At 45.1% G+C, this 12812-nt stretch overlaps 1 pseudogene; it reads right to left on the reverse strand.

Annotated features, from left to right (window-relative positions):
* Positions 1-1397: 1397 nt before the first annotated feature.
* LOC133917946 (late embryogenesis abundant protein D-34-like) lies at positions 1398-4810 on the reverse strand (annotated as a pseudogene).
* Positions 4811-12812: the final 8002 nt, after the last annotated feature.

The following is a 12812-nucleotide window of genomic DNA, read 5'->3' on the forward strand; positions in this document are numbered from 1 at the left end:
CATCAATAAGCATATCCTTTGTTTGCAAGTGTTTGCCTACTAAATTAATAGCATATAATATTTCATACCAAATGACTATTGGCACTAAAAATTTATTCTCTCCAAGTTCATTAATTGCTAGAGATTTAGCTACACTACTTATTTTTGGATCATTATCACTATCGTATACTTGAAGTAGAGCCTCCTGAATCTCTTCACATTGAAATATGATAGCTTTAACAATTCTAACATGACTCTCCCAAGGAGTAGATGACACTGACTTGAGAGTCAATCATGTCAAATTATTTTTCAGAATCTGCCATTTCTTGGTAGAATTAGAAAAAGTTGTGTAGATACGTTGGATGATTCCAAAAAGTCTTTAGCTTTACCATAAGTCTTAGCCATATCACAAAGTGTTAAATTAAGACTATGGCAACCACAAGCAGAATAGAAAGCTCTAGGATTTACATCCAAAAGTTTCTTTTGTACCCCTTAATGTTTTCCTTTCATATTTGACCAATTATCATAGCCTTGTCCTCTCACATCATCTATATCAACATAAAGATGCTTTAGTTCATTCTCAAGCACATCAAAAAGTCCTGGCCTAGTTGTATCATTTACGTCCAAAAATCTTAGGAAGGATTCTTCAATGCAAACAGAACTTGAAGATGAATCCACATATCTTATAATAAAGACATTTGTTCTTGGTGGCTTGCATTAGGGGTACAATCAAGTATGATAGAGAAATACTTTGTTCGCTTTATTTTCTTGATAATTTCAGACTTAATAGCAGAAGCAAGCAATTGTATCAACTCATTCTGAATCCTAGGACCAAGATAATGAACTTGAGTTTCATCATTTGTATATGAAGAACATGCTCTTGAATAACCAGGTTAAATTCAGCCAACATTTCTATCACGCCCAAGAAATTTCCATTGCTATCTTCATACAGTTTGCTATTAGTACCACGAAATGCTAGCAAGAAATTTTACAATGGCAACAATTCTGAACAAAACTTTTCTCCGGTGGTTCTTTTCTTTCACATGTTGTCGCTGAGCAATAATTTGATCCTTTTGCAATCTATTACGCAAATTATACTGAGTGACCATATTCAAAACATGATATGTGCTTGTTTCATGCTCTCTAAGTCTATTGCCAAGATGTATCCAATCATTAAGCCCCTCATTTGCCAACTGACCTTTTTGATACCCTTTTGTAAATAATTATCGAGTTCTTTGGAATACACAAGCCAATATCTATTGCACTACTTTCCATTTTATAGAATTCTAGTATGGAATAGTGAAGAAAACCTTCTAAACAAATCTATCTTTAGGATCTTTCTGAATTGATAAGTCTCTTTTAGGACCCTTTTTTGCTAAAATGTCAACCTATTTAGGATCAAGGGCTTCACAATATCTTCAATCAAATAAATCAAGCTGAAAAGAAGTACCAACATTTGCAGCAGGTGAACTAGTGTCATCGATGTTATCACCATTATTAGCCACTTGAATATTTGTGTTGTCAACAAGAACTTCCTGAACAATGTTTTCTGTCTCTGTCTCACCATCATTAGGATCACTAGCAACATTATTATCAAGTGTAGGGTCTGATCAAGTGTTTGATTATCAGAAGGAACTTGTAATTCTTTTATAATAAACATATCCATGGCTCCTTTCTGAGATTGAGTTAGATTGTCTATTCTTTGTTTCTTTTTTATGCTTTTGATGACCATAATCATATTTTCTAACTTGATTTGCAGAAGATATGGCTTGCAAGTTGTAACACTAGATCAACTGATTCACATGTACACAAAAGATGAAAAGAACAAAATTAACGGATGCTGGATGCACATGTCACCCATCAATATTAGGAGAAAATAGGGCTTGGGCGCTTGGCTATTGGCTCGAACCTGATGGAGTGATGGGCGGTGGCTGATGGTGAATTCTATGTCGTGATTGCCTTAATGGTTGAATGCCCAATGCCTTGATGGCGCTGGGCGATGCCGCTACGCCACTGTCGTGCGAGTGCGACGTGCGCCGTCAGGACTCAGGTGAGAACCAAGAGGACGTCACAGTCAAGGGATCGATTGGGAGTGCCGAACTACCACAGAACCACCATGAGGGTCAAATCACTAAACATGGGCCTACCTGTAGTGAATCGAAATGAAGCCCATATAGGAAGAATAAACCAGGGTACTCGGCCCAGCTTGGGGGCTCCTGGGATTTAGGGGCCTTGTGCGACCGCACATGCCGCACATGCCTAGGGATGGCCCTGGCTCTGATTGAGAGTGCAACCAACTTATGGTTGTGGTCCTATCTCGTGCTGCGCAATATAAATGGAGGGGTGTCCAGCGCTAGCTCGACCGATTCGTGGTAGGTTTTTACACCCCCCCACAATCGCATCTACATCTGATCCTGTACAGTCACAAACGCATCTATATCTGATCATGCACAGTGACGGGGTGAAGGCCGCCGCCGCATCGCCATCGTCTTCATGGGGCTCTACATCACACCGGCTACCACAACATCGACTACATGCGAGCTCCACCGACGGATTACACGGCATCGACTCTTCACCGCCACGTACACCTATACCGACTCTCTGCATCAACTCACCGTCGAGCCTAGATGGTGTTGTCTGGCTTCGGTAAATCAGTCACGTTTTCGCTAATGATGTGTGTTTGATCTCTGGGCTAGAACTTAAGTGGATTAGCGCACAATTAGGCGGAACCAGGCGTGCTCCGTCGATGTACATAATTGCCTTCTCGGCCGCAACCATGGCCAATGGCACCGAAGCAGTAGTTCTGTGCCCGTTCTATCGTCGTGTATGGTTGAGGGCGCGTGATTGCCACGCATGCATGACCAAATTTATTGAAGAGGCACGCGTACGAGCTTAGCGTTACAACATTGATTTGAGCATTAATTACAGCGTCCCCGTCGTTCATCTCCGCGGCCGCTGCCACCGCATCGGCGACCTCGCCCATGCCGGTGCCTCCCCTCCCTGCGCTGATCCCCGTGGCGGCCGCCACCGTCATGGCGTCCTCCTACGTGGCCACCTTGTTGGCTAGCATCACCGCCGGGGCGTTGCCCACCACGACCCTGAGCGTCACCTTGTCTTCCTAGCTGCGCGCCTGCGCCGGCTTCATGTTCGACTCTGCAGCCCGCTGCGCTGCGGCCGCGACGCCGCCTGGGACGACCCTGCCAACCCCCGTCGCGCGCCTCTCCGTGGCCTTCACCGCCGCCCAAGGCCGATCTTAGATTTCAGTGGTCCGGAGCGAAACTAAAAACGGACCCCATTGAACATAAACATTGAAATATTTATATATCAATTGCAAAAATAATATTTTAGATAGAGTCTGAAGTATTTACGATAACCTGTAACAACTTGAAATACGTCTGTTACGATAAGCTGGAACAACTTAGAATGCGTCCAATCAGACGTATTCCAGGTTATTTTAACTGACGATCGGATGTATTCTAATTTATTCTAGCTTATCGTAAATGTTTGTGAGAATAAAATTATCGTAAATGCTCGTGGGAATAAAATTGTGAGGGATCAGAATACACGTACGTATGCTTGTGTTAATACATACTAGCTAGGTAGAGATACTCACTCGATCAGCTGTATCTACATGTCTATGTACAACTTGCTGCGTGCAGCTCTAGTTACTCACCAGTACATGCAGCAGGTAGCTTGCAGCCATAATATGGTTTTAGAGCTATTTGCTCGTAGGTGCTAGCACCGCAGAACAAACGCTGCGCTGGTAGACAGCTGCTTACTGCTAAACGGTTAGGTTCAGCTGCTGGTGCTCGACCGGCTGCGTGCTTCTGTGATTAGTAGTGTGAACGGTTGTGTTTTGTGATGGCGATGATTAGGCACACGCGAAAAAGCCCCGTATCGTGCAATGGAGTCGAACCCATCAATCGCTAGAGCGAGCGGGGACTTTTTTATATTTGAAATGTACGATCTCAGCAAGGTGCGAATCTAATTGAGGTGGAGTAAAAACTATAAAGGAGAAAAACCAGCGACATCGCTCATATGGCAGTGGTTGACGCCTGTCCTCGATTGAAGTTATGGGCATATGGAACGCCATGGAGTCGTGGTTCTACGGAATATAGAAAACTAGATTGTCTGGATGGAAAAAACACGAAACAGACAAAGAGCCAAACAAGCTAAGCATACAGACAAGTCACTCAATTTTTTTGGATCGAAGGAACTAGGTCACCTGTATTCTACTATTCGAACTGTTAGACCTACCTGCTATTTTAGGCTTCATTCTATCTCTTGTGATACGAATTGTTAAGCATATATACTATACATAGGTATATGAAGAGGACCCACGATTTTAGGGTCTGGGGTGACCGTCCCGCGCGACCCCCTTAGGGCCAGCCTTGCCGCCGCCGCGTTGGCAAGGTCCACCGGCCTGTCGCCGCCCGAGGTCAACGCCAGCGCTTGGAGGGCCTCGCCGATGGTGACCGCGTCCGTGGCCTCCGCGACCTTCCTGTCCGGCACGGGCACGGTGAGCTGTGACATCACCTGCATGAGTGCGTTTCGCGGACCAGCGTCAAGATCACAGAACATACACAGCAATGCCGTTGTGTTGGGGTGCAAGCATGTACTAGCAAGCAAATGGTGAGTAACGTACGTGGCTGCCGGCGCTGGCGATGACCATGCGCCTGCCGGCGGAGAGGTCAGTCTCGGTGACCTGAAGGCCGCCATCGCGCTGCTCCTGACCTTGACCGATGATCTTGTCTGGCACGCGGCGCGCCTCGTGGTCGGTAGCGGACGGTGGGTACACGTCGCCGGCGCGGACGGGCTGGGCCTGGCTCATGCTGCCGATCTGTGTCGCACGTACGTACCTGAGCGCAACAACAACAACGCAAGGACCAGTCGGTTTGGCTAGCTCCGTGGCAAGGCCTGATCCAGCAGGGTGCAGCCAGCTACACAGATGCATATAATCGTTGTACCAGTTGGTGTTGGCCTGCTTGGTAGGTGCTACACGTACACGTCTTACACTGACACGTACGTCTAGACGCCTAGAACGGTGCGTGCGTGGGTTCAGCTGAGAACGTACCAGAGAGCGGCAAGATTTGGCACTCTGCAGCTCTGCTCGACACGATGAGCTCGTAGTCTCGTACGTCTGCAATGACACCTGCACACCAAATGCCAGCTTGAGGTACGTACGCTGAAATGTTTAAACGGCAAAGGTATTTTCCGTTGCAGGTTCTCAATCACAACACCAGCAGCGATGTGGTGCACTAAGGCCTTGCTGGCTTGCTGCTGCCGAACGGCCAAACATTTTGTGCTACTGTACACCCAAAAAAAATCAGATGCTGCCCGTTCTTTTCTTGCCGAGCTCGCCGTCTCTCCAGCGTAGCCGGTCTCCTCGTCATTCGAGCCCGTCGCCTGCTCTTTCGAGCCTGTTTCTCTATCTTCCGAACTCCCTAACTAAATGAGCGGTAGGTTAAGTAGTTAGACGGTGATAATAGACCTATCTAAGTAAGTGGTAAAAAATATATTTATTTTAAGATGATTATATTTTTACTATTTATTTATTATTATTGGATAGTGTAAAATGTAAAACGATGACGTAAGACGATGTACCGAGAGTTCTTCAATGTTCCCCAGCTGAAGTTTGTAACATCTGTTTCTATTTATCTAAGTTTAAGATATAAAATACTTCAGTTGAATATTTCGGTATGAGAAACTGTGTCTAAGGTAGATCCTCGTGCTGAAGAATTTTTATCGGTATAAAACCAACGGTGATAATTTATTCTGTAATAGTGTAGACGCGCACGGCCAGCCCACGCGGCGCGATTCGCAGCGCCAGGTGCATGAGCTAGTTGAGGTGGCCCTGCCCTGGGAACGGCACCACCACAACTGCGACCGACCGACTCTGAATCCATTGGCTGCTCCTTCTCTGCCGTAGTGTTTATGTGGCGCCGCGCTGTGGAGCACGGCTGAATCCGGCGTTTTGTATGTACGCTGCACAGCTGCAATCTTCGTGGATCCAGTGACTAACTCATGCAAGTCGATTGCTGATACGCCCGCGTTCCACTCACGCAGTTTTATGATGCCCAATGGCAACTACCAAGGTATTGAGAAAACCTTTTATATATGTTTTATTTCGTTAATATTTTTAAGAATACAATAATCGTAGATCTAACCTACAATCGCTCGTTCAACGGACGAGATCTGTGGGGCTCGAGGGTCAGCAAATTAAATAATCGGGGAGAGAAAAATCTTACTTGTCCAGCGAATGAGACCTTGTTCTGCTCGTTGAACGGGTGAGACCTTTATGTCGCTCGTTTTTAGCGGGTAAGAACTTGATCTCGCCCGTTTAATGGGTGATGTCTGCATATATAAAATTTATTTTTTAATTTAACATTCTTGTATATGGCAATTTAAAAAAGAGTGTGCATTCATTTGGCGAGAAATGGTAGTTGTGTAAATAGTTGTCGACAGTGTTTATTGTTCTGAAAATTATGGTTCAATGTAAATTTATCGACATTTGTTTAGTTATTTGATGTAAAATTGTATGACTAATTTTTTTAGTGAAGTTATGTTGGGAGGATATAAAATCTATTTTTTCGAACAATTGTAGTTGTGAAGCACTATTAGCATATAACCCGATACGGATGTTACATACGCTGACAAATATTACATGGAACATAAGGTTTATCGTCGCTGTGTAAAAGGACTCTAAGACCATCCACAACTATATTCCCTTCATTTCGTTCCCTTCCCGATTCACTTCCCCATTCCTATTCCCTTTATTTTCTCTCATCTCCAACAGCTTTCCTTCGAGGGGAATCGCGAAGGGAAAGGAGAGAGAATCCCGTCCTGAAGGGAATGACCCTGAGAATCCCGTCGTGAAGGGAACTGTGAAGGGAAACCGTTGGAACGCTGAAGGGAACGAAAATCCCTTCACGACGGGATTTTGGTCCCCGAAGGGAAGTCATTGGGGCTAACCTAACCATAAAGAGATGACGATAACAAATGTTGGCATGTACAGTACGCTTAAAAACTATCCTAATAGTGTGCCGTTGCTAATCCTAACATGTCATAGGGAATGAAAAAATATCGGGTCACAATAGATGCTCTCTACTGAGTGCACCTAGGATATTTGTCATTTCGCATATCTTTGAGGCCTTACGCCTTAGTGCGACAGGCCCTCTCCCGCTTCCTTTCCCTCTCGAATTCACGTGCTTCAACCGCGGCACGCTCTTTCGCTGTCTTCCTCATGAGCTCCTCCTCCTGACGCTTTAGTCATAGTTCCTTCTGTTGTTGCTCGTACTCTGGTGTTCATACGCTTCTCTCCTCCACCACATGCTCATATCAACACACCGCTTCTGGTGCTTATTTTGCTCCATGTTGAGTCATTTCATGAAGTCATAGATAGATAGAGGAAACTGGACAAATGAAAGAAGATGGGAGATTAGTAAGACAGCGCATGAAATCATATGGAAAGTGCCGCATGAGTGATCTATGTCGCTATACTGGTGGGTACTCGTACCATCAATGTCGAGGCTTGTCGTACTGGTAGTTGGCACATATGAAAAGGTATAGGCCATATATGTAGGAGATGTCCTAGGACTCGTGAAGCCTATAAGGGTCGCTACAGAAGCATATCGGCGGTCCGAACCCCTAAGGGATGAAAATCCCCTAATATTTCTTGGGTGGGCTTGGTAGAGTAGAGGAAGACATTGCCAATGAGAGAGCTAAAGAAGGAGTGGTGTATCAATGGATGAGGGTGGGGTTATTTATAGTTGTTGGGGTTGGTGCATTGGCTTGCATGAGGGCTGGAGCATATGATTCGCTGTGAAAGCTAAAAAAGTTGTGGCATTGATACTTGACAAAGATTTCCTATAAAAGTTGTTACTTGGTGTGGTCATTTCATTCTGCAAAAGTTCAGCAAGGTGTTATTGTTGCATCTGCATGTAAGGCAGAGAATACTATGAAAGTATTGGGCTCAGAAAAAACGTATTGGTACAATGATAAAACCCGGTCATTTCATTGAAGAAAGTAAAGTATATCACAAGTAAGGGTCATCGTAAGCATTCATTGCCTGTCCGTGGATACAGTATATAAGGCAATATGCATCGACTCGTACACATTCTACGATAAGTTACAATGGCATGTAGTGCTCTATCGCTAAACAAACCATGCCTTATGGAAAGATAGATTGCCGAGTGCAAGAAAATATCTACTGGGTAGGTGAAAAAGATGGAGGCTTCTCATCCAGATATTCCCAATTGAATCCATGGGGTAGGACTTGCTACACATGTACCCTTGTGCCATTTTGTGTGCCATAGGCCCCGGCACAGTCGGTACGCCACACACGTATTGTGGAGGAACTTGCATGTTACCGCGTGTAGTGAGTCACTTATCCCACCACTCTTCATTGAGCTACTGTAGCCTCATATTCAGCCATTCAACATCCGCACACCTCATTGCCTCAGCCTCATCGTAGCAGTAGTTGATGTTCGCATACTCTTCTTCATACTACTGGAGGGAAGCAGGTGAATTAGATAAAATTTGTAGCAAGGTAGGATATCATGCACACTTACCACACAAAAGAATCAAGAAACTATGGCAAGCGGGAACGGTTTCAGACTTGCTATTATATCACAGTCGCACCATGGTATGCATACCTCGTGTTCTTCTATCTCCAACTCCAGCTCCCTCTTCTTCTACTCTTAGTCTTCATTTCTCTTTCGCTTTTCATCCTCACACTTGCATCTGGCAAGGATGTCACACCATAGCTTGTAAGGGCCCATCTTACCCCTACCCTTATTTGACCCGGAGCCAGACCCGGACCCGGAAGCCATGGAAGGGATTGTGTTGGACTATGTTGGAGAAGAAGTAGCTATGGATGGGTTACCCTTATATACACAAGGGGTTATACTATAGGAATTGTTGAGTGTGTTGGAGGGAGAGTTATTGCGATGCCAGGGTGGGTCTCAGGGATTCCTTTCGCGCAGATATTGAAAACGTCCGCCGATAGAGAGAGAAAGATATGTGGTACTATAGACGAAGGGATAAGGTCACGGGCAAGTGTTTCCTCATCGTTTTATTGCAGTTAGGATGTGTCCAAGCTATAGGATAGGATACTTAAAGCTCTGTTGTGCGGTCACTTTGTGTGTAAAGCCTGAGTCATGATAGAGGTGTGGTCATTTCATGGTTAAAGATGAGTCGTGTGGTCACTTCATGTCTAAAGTGTGAGTCACGATAGAGATGTTGTGCTGCAGCAAGTTGTTGTCATTTCATGTTAAAAGCTGAGGCGTGTGGTCAATTCATATCTAAAGACTATGTTCTTATTTGGATCCTGTGACTCTGATGCCTTTTTACTCAATCATAAATGATATTTACAGAAAGTTGAGTATACATCTGATTGCATCTATTTTGCAAAATAATGTAACGAAAGAACATGTGTTGCCACATCAGTCCACTACCGCCAAGACATCTTGTATATAAACACAACCCAATCATTATCTACTCACACATCTCTTGACCTCGAATTGAATAGAGAGAATGGCGTATCCTCATCCTCTCGATGGTCCCATCGATCCACCACATCCACACCCACATTTAGACGTCTATGGTAGAGATTTATATGGAAACCACATGCTCTTCCTTGCTCATTTTGGCCGTCATGTCGACATGGAGATGATGTTGTAGTCCAAGTTTATGAGCATTTCGGTGACTCTGGATGTCGATTATTTCATTGTCCACATTTCAGAGTACAAAAAATAATACTCACTTTCTTTCCTATTTTTGCAACACCATTTACTTATCTCATCTATAATTTTTCTAGACGGATGATTGTGGGTTCCAGTATTGGATTGACCCGTGCATAGAACCACACATTCAAGAATATATCCGTCACCTTCACGTCGTCATCGAGAAACTACAAAAATAATTGCGCCAAGAGAGAGCCAGAAACGTCAGAAGAAGCTATATGTCGCCTCGCATGGCAGGTCAAAGGAACAACTGCGAATAATATCAATGTGATCATGCGGTAGGCAGAGGATTTAATTTCATATTTGATGTGTACTGTTTTTCATTCCCTAAGACATGTAAGTTGAAGCATCGATACACCACAAGGGGTATCGTATATGCCATCGTACGTTCAGTCAATATGTTTTTCATGCCACTATTATGAAATGGTCGTTGTATAAGTAGTTTGAAGAAAGATATTATGACAGTAACAATAATATAGTACTTTGAAGATAGACAATTACATAAGACCATGAAAGTAGCAATAACATAGTTACCTACAAGTTACGTCCCCTCTTAGTGACGAGGTCCCTGGTTGCATCCATCCTCAGGACCTTGCACCTCCTCACTCTCACCTGGTTAGCTGAGTATGTGAGGTGGTTTGGTCGAATGATCGGTCGCGTAGGACATCCAGCCGGTGGTGGAGTGACGTACTAGTCCTGGGAGGGCTATGCCTCCAAGAGTGGCACGCTAGGTAGTTGTGACGTACTGAGCTTATCGCCTTGTCCAGAGATGAAGTAGTACCAAGGGAACTGAGTAACGTCCCTACTAAGTAGCTCCATATAGTTATCATGTGCCTCTATGTCATGGAGATCTTCGATCATTGCACATGGAACAAAGAAGAGAACATGTTAGCATCGATAAACTGTGACATATGTAACAATTTTTTATGCATGAAGCGAGTGTCGTACCTGTCCCGGGGACGCGAGAACTCAAAGGACCTAGGTCCATGGAGTAAGGGTGCATCACCCCGCTGGTGGCGTAGAAAAGGTCACCACCACTGGTGAAGGCTGGCCTAGATGTTGTGATACCATAGTGAGGGTCAACGGTGCTAGAGAATGAAAGCCGAGACAACATGCCACTATACTAGGGGTGACCAGTCCTGGTGAAGGATCGCCTCGCCATAGTAGGGGTTGAAGAGGAAGCCGAGGTTGAAGACGTCCTCGATGACGAAGCTTGAACATTCCGGTGGGTGCGGTGGCTCAATGAAGGTGGAGGACGTGCGTGATGGGATATGAGCTGACGCTCGTGGTCTTGTCGTAACATCCGAGGATGAACTACAGCTCATCGATCGGAAGACCTTGGCCACATTTCGGATAATGCGGCCAAACGTCACGCTCATCTCCGCCCTTGGGACATCATCGTCACTGTCGAGCCACAGCTTCGACGCACGTGCCTCAGCGTCAATCTAGCGCAGTATGTCCCTTTGCAAAGGAAACATTCAGTTAATTGAACATTTTTTACCATCTATTGTAGTAAATACGTACTTGCGTAGTGTTATTCGTACCTCAAGAGAATGTGCCTCATCCCTGTGCGTCAGGTACTTGTCGCGCACATTCGCCACGTGTCGTGGAAGCTCAGCCGATGTGTACGTAACCCGGATTCGTGTCCAAGGCATGAACCACGAGAGGTACGCCGTGTACGCCTCCTCAGAGTGTTGCTGATCCTCATCAACAACGAGCTCGATAGCTTGGTCCCATTTGTCAACCCACCACTACACACGTGACGCAAACGTGCTCGTGGAATGAGCCCCCCTCCATGTCAACCTGCAAAAATAAATATACATGAAAACATGTGTAGAAGAGGGTCGTATGAAAATGTAATTACAACATTACGCAGCTCATCAATCGGCGAAAAGCGGGCTAGCATCTCGTCGCACCAGCCCACGCCCATGTCCCTAACACCAACAGTGGCATCCGCGCAAGGCAGGCCCATCATGAGCGAGATGTCCTCGAGCATAGGTGCCATCTCACCTCACGGCAGGTGGAACATTTGAGTCTCGGGACACTACCTATCGACAAGGGCCGCGAGGGAGGCCCTGTTGTAGCTGAACCGCTTGGCCGCCTCCGGAGGCCCCCGCCAACATGTCCACCTCCACCACCCGGCACAACGGAAGTAGGCCAGCTACACGTAACCTGCAAACATAATACAGTTAGCGATGAATAAAGATAAAAATATGTATGAAATGTTAAATGTAAAATGGACAAACCTCAAAATCTAACACTCTTTAATCCTCATGAGCTCATCCGGCATACAAGGTAGTAGTACCAGGAGCTCCTCAGCCTGCACCGCGATGCTGTATGAACGTTGCCTAACATCAACCTCAAGGTCAAGCAGCTCCAGATGCGTCATACCTGCATGTTCAAAAGTTATTTACATTTGTATATGCAAAACAAATACAGAGTAAGAAGTATCGACCACTCTAGACCTGGTCTAAACTGGTCTTTATTTATGGGAACTGAACAAGTAAACACCCAACATATAACATAATATAATAGATTGTTCAAATCGTACATAAATATATGAACAAATCACAACCTAACATGTTACAACCTCGCACATAGTGACAATCTCAATACTAAAATAGTAAAATACAATGTTGTGCACATGAATATCCATCACACCATGAATTATAACATTAATCGATCTAAATGAGCCGATGAAGCCGATGATCGATGACTCTGAGGACATCTGCCATCTGCACCAGACCCGGAAGGACCTGCTTCCGCGGGGTTCACACTTGGGACACCAACGGTGCATTTCTTGTAAGTGTGTCCTATTCTGTTGCACTTGATGCACAATTTCACGCAACGCCCAGCTTCTACTTCATCCATATCACTACGGAGCCTCGTAGTTCTCCGCCATCTCTTCTTCTACTTCATCTTATTGGGGTAAGGGATAAACACAGAATTGGACTCAGGTTCCTTCATGAAAGAACCATAAATCCTGAAACCGTAGACCTCATGGTTTCATGTGTCGAACAAAGCTTCCTTCTTGAAGTGGTCGGAGATGTACCTTCGAGTCCTCATACCCATCACAGCACACGCGATAAT

Source organism: Phragmites australis, chromosome 5, assembly GCF_958298935.1.
Source record: "Phragmites australis chromosome 5, lpPhrAust1.1, whole genome shotgun sequence".
Classification (NCBI taxonomy): domain Eukaryota; kingdom Viridiplantae; phylum Streptophyta; class Magnoliopsida; order Poales; family Poaceae; genus Phragmites; species Phragmites australis.